Source organism: Orycteropus afer, unplaced genomic scaffold (assembly GCF_000298275.1).
Source record: "Orycteropus afer afer isolate SDZICR_OR568_19922 unplaced genomic scaffold, OryAfe1.0 scaffold00034, whole genome shotgun sequence".
NCBI classification, from domain to species: Eukaryota; Metazoa; Chordata; class Mammalia; order Tubulidentata; family Orycteropodidae; genus Orycteropus; species Orycteropus afer.
Genome location: NW_006921621.1, coordinates 12,479,303 through 12,487,984, shown reverse-complemented (window position 1 = coordinate 12,487,984; position 8,682 = coordinate 12,479,303).

The following is an 8,682-nucleotide window of genomic DNA, read 5'->3' as shown; positions in this document are numbered from 1 at the left end:
CTAGAGACACTTCAAGCACCATTGGATCAGCCGGATCATATGGCCCAAGTGGCAGAGCAGCCTGCATGGCAGCCTGAACTTGTTGCAGAGCCTTCTGTTGTTCTGGGCCCCACTCAAAACTAGCAGCTTTCTGAGTCCCTTGATAAGCAAGCCACAGCAACATGCCCAAATGAGAGATATGCTGACAACAAACTCCAAAGAGACCCACCAGACGTTGTGCCTCCTTTTTAGTTGTGGGGGGAGCCAGATACAATAACTTATCCTTCACTTTAGGAGGAATATCTCGACATGCCCCACACCATTGGACCCCTAGAAATTTCACTGAGGTGGAAGGTGCCTGAATTTTTGTTGGGTTAATTTCCCAACTTCTACCATGCATATGTCTCACCAATAAGTGTAGAGTCATCGATACTTCTTCCTTACTAGGTCCAATCAGCATAATGTCATCAATATAATGGACCAGTGTGATGTCTTATGGAAGGGAAAGGCGATCAAGATCCCTACGGACTAAATTATGACATAGTGCCAGGGAGTTGGTATACTCCTGAGGAAGGACTGTGAAAGTATAATGTTGGCCTTGCCAGCTGAAGGCAAACTGCCTCTGATGGTGTTTTGAAATTGGTATTGAGAAAAAGGCATTGGCCAGATCAATAGCTGCATACCAAGTGCCAGGAGATGTACTAATTTTCTCAAGCAATGAAACCACATCAGGAACAGCAGCTGCAACTGGAGTCACCACCTGATTAAGTTTACGATAATCCACTGTCATTCTCCAAGATCCATCTGTTTTTTGCAAGGGCCAAATAGGTAATTAATTGGGGATGTGGTGGGAATGACCACCCCTGCACGCTTCAAGTTCTTGATGGTGACAGTAATCTCTGCAACCCCTCCAGGGATGTGGTACTGCTTTTGGTTTACTATTTTTGTAGGTAGCAGCAGTTCTAATGGCTTCCACTTGGCTATTCCTACAATAATAGCCCTTACTCCACATGTCAGGGAGCCATGTAGGAATTCTGCCAATTGCTGAGTATATCTATTCCAATTATGCATTCGGGCACTGGGGAAATCACTACAGGATGGGTTCAGGGACCCACTAGACCCACTGTGAGACGCACCTTAGCTAAGACTCCATCAATAACTTGACCTCCATATGACCCCACTCTGACTGGTGAGCCACAATGACACTTGGGTTTCCTAGAATTAGAGTCAATTCAGAGCCAGTGTCCAGTAATCCCCAGAAAATCTGATTATTTCCTTTTCCCCAGTGAACAGTCACTCTCGTAAAAGGCCTCAGATCCCTTTGGGGAAGGCTAGGAGAAAGACTGACATTATAGATTTTTGGCAATGTAGTGGGGTCCTTCCTCAAAGGGACCTGGTCTTCCCTTCATTCAAGAGGTTGTGGGTCTATAAACTGACTCAAGTCTGGAAATTGACTGAGAGGTCGTGACTCTATTCTGGTGATTCAATCTAGGTTGCTGTTCACATGACCTAGAATTTTTCTGTCTATACAGACCAAATAAATATTTAGTAGCCTTGCCATGTATTTCACTGCTAGGAATGCCAGGAGCAAGTAGCCAATGCCATAATTCCGCATGAGTCAAGACTATTCTGATTAGTGTTCTGACTCTATTGTCCATTATGGTAACCACGCCCACCTTGCCTTTGTTGATTAACTGCTGCCACTTAGCCCCTACTACCATGGGGTCCAATCAGCCCCATCATAGTTAAGTGTCTTAGTTCAATTATGGCAGTTCCCACTGTCAAATCAGGTTTACATAAAATAGCAATCACAGCAGTCTTCAAGGATGCTGGAGCTCCCTTCACAAATTTATTCCTCACAGTACTGGTGAAAGGTGTGTCTTCTGGACTCTCCATTTCTGGCACTAGGAGTCTAATGTGATAAATCTATTCTAACAGGCCAGTTTCCCTAAGCCTCTGGATACCTTCTTCTACATTATACCAAGGCAGGTCTGGTACTTCAACTTGACTTAAGGTAGGCCACCGCATAATCCATGCCTCAGTAAGCCAACCAAATAAACTATTAGATCCTTTCCTAACCTCTTGAGCTGAGACACTGAATGAAGAATCCATACTTAGTGGGCCTAAATCAATAAACTCAGGCTGATCCAATCTTACATTCCTTGCACCACTATCCCACACCCTCAGTAGCCATTTCCATACATATTTTCCAGGTTTCTGTCTGCACATGTTACCAAAATCAAGTAGGTCTTTTTGGGTATAGCATATCACCTCCTCAGTCACACTTTCTATTTCACCTTTTGGGGCTTGCTTGGACTTTACTTTAGTTATGGGTCTCACAGCAACAATGGGTGCTTGAGGCAGTTCCTGAGAGCATTCAGGAATGTCTTCCATGGCCTCTGCCTCAGTGACCCAGCAGGACTGGTTTGGCTAGTCCCATCAAACGGAGGAGGAGGGGATAGTGGTTTTACAGTAATCCATTCAGATGGGAGGGATTCAACAGAATTTACAGGCTCCATATCCTGAGCTTTCTGATTATCTGTCCATATGTCCCCATTCCAGGTTTCAGGATCCCATTTTTTTCCAATCAATGCTCTCACTTTAATGTCAGACATTGTACTGGATTGGCAATTTAGTTGGCGTTGTAATTCAGCTACACTTACAATAAGACTCTGGGTTTGGTTTTCAGCAATATCAGCTCTCTTACTAGAAGATATAAGGCTTTCTTTCAGAGCACAGCTGGAAGCACTGAGGTCTTTTATGCAGAGATTAAGCCAAGACTCAGCAGCTCTGAGCTCATCTCGCTCTTTCATCAGTTTATCTAGTGTAAGTAGGACCAACCAACCAGCTTCCTTATACTCCTCATTCTGACAAAATTTCAGAAAAGTATCAAATATCCGATCACCCAGAGCATCACTTCTCACAAGTACTTGATCTATTGGTGATGCTATTTAGCATATTAATTTTGCCACCTCACACCACGGATTAGTAGGGCCCTCTTTATTAGCAGATGCAGGGTCACTAGTATCATTAAGATTAATCTAACTGGAGAACCAATCTAGGAAGCCCATCCTTATAATTTTGTCTCTCTAGAACCACTCCAGGTACCAAATGTGTTAGACTGGGTTCTCTAGATAAACAAAAACCAGCAAAGCTCAGAGAGAGAGAAATTTATCTTAGGAAAATGGCCCACAAATGTACAGAAGCCGGCAAGTCCAAAGTCTCTGGATCAAACGTCAAGCTGGAGGTTTTTCCTGGCTCCCACAACCACAGAGGCCAAGAAGCTCAAGGCTGGCAGGCAGTACACCAGCTGTTGACTCCATGAATGATGAATCCAAGATCTCCAGGCTGAACGGTAGACTGCTCATTCACAGACAGTTGTAGGCAGCACAACGGAATCCCAATCCACAGAAGAATGTCTCTCTTCCTAGGATGTCCCTGGATATCCTGGAAGCAGGCCACACCCCTAGGGAAACTCCCCTAAAACAGATTGGCCACTAAGAACACAGTCATCCGATCCCATCAGGGTAACGACCACACAGAACTGGGGTCCAGCCAAGTTGACACACAGCTCCAGTTATCACAACACCTATTAGAATGGCTAAAATTACACCACCAAACACTGAAGGGATGTGGAAAAACAGAAACTCACAATCACTGCTGATGAGAGTGCAAAATGGCACAGCCACTTTGGGAGACAGTCTGGCAGTTTCCTATAAAGCTAAGCATAGGCTTACTATTCAATCTGTCAGTCACACTCCTAGATATTTTCCCAAATGAGCTGAAAATGTATGATCACATAAAACCCTCCACATAATTATTTATAGAAACATTATTCATAACTACCAAAAAATGAAAGCAACCAAGATGCTCTTTCATAGGTGAGTGGACAAACTGTGATATGTCCATATAATAGATTATCACTCAGCAATAAAAAGAAATGAGTCATCAAACCCTGAAGACATGGAGGAACTTTAAATGCATATTGCTAAGTGTAAGAAGCCAGCCTAAAAAAAAGTAACATTTTTATCGTTCTAGCTATATAACATTCTAGAGAAAACAAAACTAGAGAGACACTGAGCAGATCAGTGGCTGCCAGGAGGTTAGGCGTAGTGCAGGGTGTGTTTAGGACAGTGAAACCATCCTGAATGATACTACAACAGAGAACATATGACATTAAGCATTTGTTTTAAAAAAAGTGAACCCTAATGTAAACTATAAGGACTTCAATTAATAATAATGCATCAATATTGGTTTATCAATTGTAACAAATGTACCACAACAATGCAAGGTAGAAGTAGAAGAAATGAAATGTAAAGAAGAGGGGGAACTCTGTATTTTCTGCTGTTTTTCTATAAATCTAAAAGTGCTCTAAAAAAAATAAAGTATATTTTTAAAAAGACAGAGACAGAGAGGGGACACTATTTGACATACAGTTTACCAATTCAATAAATGGTTTATAGCCAATTTAAGTAACATTGTTTTTTTTTTTTTTTAGTATAAGAAAATCACATATTTAAACATAATAGCTATGCTACATTGATGAATACATATGAAAACTACTACGAATTCAGTAATGTTTTAAAATGTATTTGTACTTTATTAATCATGAAAATATTTATATATTATGGACACAGCAGTATGCATCTCTGGCAAGAAATTTTGAGTCTCCATTCAATAGTCTCTGAATAGTGTTTGTGGATCCACAGATACCTTGTAATAACTTAGAGAATACTTAAGGATATTCGTAAAGACAAGCCATCAGAAAGCATACAATGTTTTGTTTATCTTCTGTCGGTCAACCCACCTTCTCACCTACCTCTCAACCAAACTGTACACTAGTAAGACCCAGTCAGCCAATATTAAAGGACAGTATGAGATACAGTCCTCTAAATACATGTTTTATTTATGATACAAGTGATATATACTATAGTATCCTCACTATAGAGTCCACAGGAGGATCTCTCTTTACTCTCAGCATCAGAAATGGATGAGTGGCACTTTCTGTTAACTTTATACGTAACTGAAACTCAAAACTTTTGTTCTTCCTAAAATTTTTCATATTTCATCTTCAATAATTTTCCATACTGGCATTATACTACATTCCCATTTGCTTAATACATTCTTCAAATCAATCTTTTATTACTTAGATTTCAAAGGAAATCTTTTTTAAAATTTTCATAAATGAAAATCCAGAATCATTTACTATATATAAAAGGGAACTTGAAAATAAACTGTTACTAAATTCTAACAATATACCACTATCTGCTCTGTTAAAATTTTCATGTTATCACTTAAAAATTTTTGAATTACTTTAAACATATGTAACATTATTATAATTCTAGTTAGTAGTGAGAACCAGAAAGATCTTTAATAAATGGTCAATTCAGGTAGCCTTCTCTGGGCTTCTGCTTCCTTATTTGCAAAATGGAGATGAAAACAGAACTTTGCTCATAAGAGATGATTAAGTGAAATAATACATAAATTCCACATTTACAATAAGCCAAGCATTATGCTATATGGAATTAAACTTTATCTCATTTTAGCCTCACAATAATCTTTCAAGCTGTATCATCACTCCTTTTAACAATTTAAGATGGTTCTCAGAAGTTATGCAGCTTACACAAAGTCAGAGAGCTATTTCATGATAAAAGGAAGAATCACATCAGCCCCTTCAGATTTCAAAGCTATCGTGTCTTTCCTCCAATATAACTGGTATTACAAGGTAGGATAAAGAGTTCTGAAAATATTATCCATTCTCCTACAAATTAATCTGAACCATAATGAGATGATCTCTCTATATGCCCTTTAAACAATCTAAAATCAATTCCACAAAGTAGTATTTCTCCAGGCCCTGTAACAGCAGGTAATAAGGCATGCGACATCTCATCAATTTTAAGAGCCAAGGAAATTGACTGCGGTTCTCTCCCACTGCCTATGTCCCTGTGCAACAAGATATGCATTGAAAACAAAATGGTCAAAACTTTTCTGAGATCAAAAACCACCAAGATGTCATTCAGGTACTGAGAGAGATAGGTGGCAGTGGCAGCTGCTTTTGCTGTCATTACTAAGAGAAACTATGGGTGAATTACTTAGCCATTTCGTGCTTCCACTTTCTTATTTCTTAATGGGAAAATAATACTACCTATTTTGTAGGGTTATTGTGAAGCCTTAGTAACTTAATACATGTGAAACTCTTAGAACACCATCTGTCACATAAGTTTCAAGACTTTACTATTGCTACCATTGATGATGAGGATGATTCAGGATAAATGACTAGTATACGAATAATACATTCACATAATTAATATCAGTATTATATCAATGTATTAATCAATGGTACTTATTACTATTATTATTATTATTAATAGCAGCAATAATAGGTAGCACTGTGCTAATTTCTTTACTTGTATTATCTGATCTAATCCTTACAAAACTCCTACAAGAAAAGTACATTCAACTCCATCTCATAGATGAAGACACGAAAGTTTACTCAAGATAACAGCATTCCAAACCTGCCCCAGATTCAACAGACTCTAAAGATATGTTCTACGACATTTTTCACATAGCCTCTTAAGTTGCAGAATTATATTTAGAAAGAACAGACCCTCATGACAATCAAATATAGGGTCCTTTGCTCTTACTTGTTATGAAAAATACACAAGTCTTGCTTTCCCTCGCTTTGATATTCTTCTCTCCCCAAAATTAATAATGGTAAAATGTTAAAACTTAAAACATTTATCCACTCCATAGCCTAGAGAAAACCCAGCACAAAGCAGACATCCAATATATATTTATTGAATGAACTCTTTAACATAAACTGCTTACTAGCTACCTTGCATAAGGTATTTTAGAAAACTCATACCACTTAATGCTCACAATACTCATTTCAAAGATTATTATATCCACTTTAGACGTGAAGAAATAGAGATCATAGAGGTAGAGTAACTTGCTTCAGGTTACAGTGTTATTTGCAGAGCCAGGGCTGGATGCAGTTACGACAAGTTCCAAAGCTGGCACCTTTCTCCCAGCTCATGCTGTTTTCACTCTGAAGTTCATCTCTTCCCATAAGGCTAAACAAGAAAATTTTATGAAAAGGTAGGACTTGATAACTTGACGGATGACCAAGGCTTCAGAAATTGGAGACAACGAGGCTATTGCAGGCAGAATAATTAGCAGGAGCAAAGAGACAGAAGAAAGGCACCAAGGAATAAGTTTGGGAAATAATGTCAAGTATTTAAAATAACCATTTAACTTAAAAGAAGGTATATGAGGTTCAGAAAGATTAGTGTAGTAGGAAAAAAATAAAGTACTACAGTGGACAAATTTAGAAGCATTAAGGAAGTCAGGTCATAATTCATAAGTCAAGGAGTGATAAAGTTGGAGTATAAACTAAGATGGAAAGAAAAGATAGAAGGAAGCCAAGAAGTGACAGAAACTGTCTAATATAAATGAGTCAAAGAATAGAACTATAAACCTGATGACTAGAAGAATGATGCTGGCATTAAGACATTTTGTTTTCTGTATTTCAATAACGTGAATGTATCTGTTCTAAAATTAAAGAGAAAACCTGAAAAATTTTAAAATTTTAATAGAAAATCAAGAGGAGAATGGAAGATGTTTCAGTTAATTCCCAGACATCTGTGCCTTGATCCACCTGTAACATAATAAAAAAACAAAAATTTACAAAAATCACAAAATTTTCAAAGATGTGTCTAACTTATGTGAAGCGTATTTATTAAAATGTCATCCAAGTCTTAATGACAAATAACCTCCAAGTCCAAAACAATACATTGGAAAACATATAGCCATTGAGTCTGCTCAAATGAGAATGAAAAATGACTGAAGGTTACAAAAATGATCATTACTCTATGAACTGAATGATGAAATTTGTCAATATTACATATGGCAAATGAAACCAGTACTTCTCAAACCTGTCCACCAAAGTATCCCTTAGCATTCATCAAAATTCTTTGAAATCTTTTAAATTTCCTATTAACTTCACCTCACAATATATGCCTGTTTGCTTTTGTATTAAAAAATTTTAATTTCTTTTTTACCAGAAAGTAAAATTGATGACACATTTTAATCCTGTGGATTGTGATTATCCCTGGCAGAAAGACATAAAACCAAAGGAAGTGCAACATATAAAAAGCATCAAAGTAAACACAAATATTTTGGAGAATTAGATGAATTAAACATATTAAACTTATGATTATTTTAATAAAAAAGAAAAATGTGACATATAGAACAGGTGGCCCCTGAAACAAAATAAATCTTAAAATATTTGAAGATCCAAAAAAAAAAAAGCCTTTAAATTCAGATCCAAAAATATGTTACATAAAAATAAAGAAATACAAGTCCATACAAAAATGCTGTATCCACAAGAAGAAATACAATACAGTCACTAAAAATTATGCTATAGTAATTTTAACTATATTTAGAAAGCACAAATTATGTTAACTAAATTTTTCTTTTAATTATTTATCTATGTACATGCAAAATACAGAAAACACTTATTTTACAATGTTTATCTATCTCTAGGAAAAAGAATTAAGAGTGATTTTTACATTCTTTATATTGTCCAATATTTTATAATTTTTTTTAATTGTTGTTCTTGTTGTTATGTGCCGTCGAGTCGGCCCCGACTCATAGCGACCCCTCCTTGGGTTTCCGAGGCAGTATCACTACGGAAGTAGGATT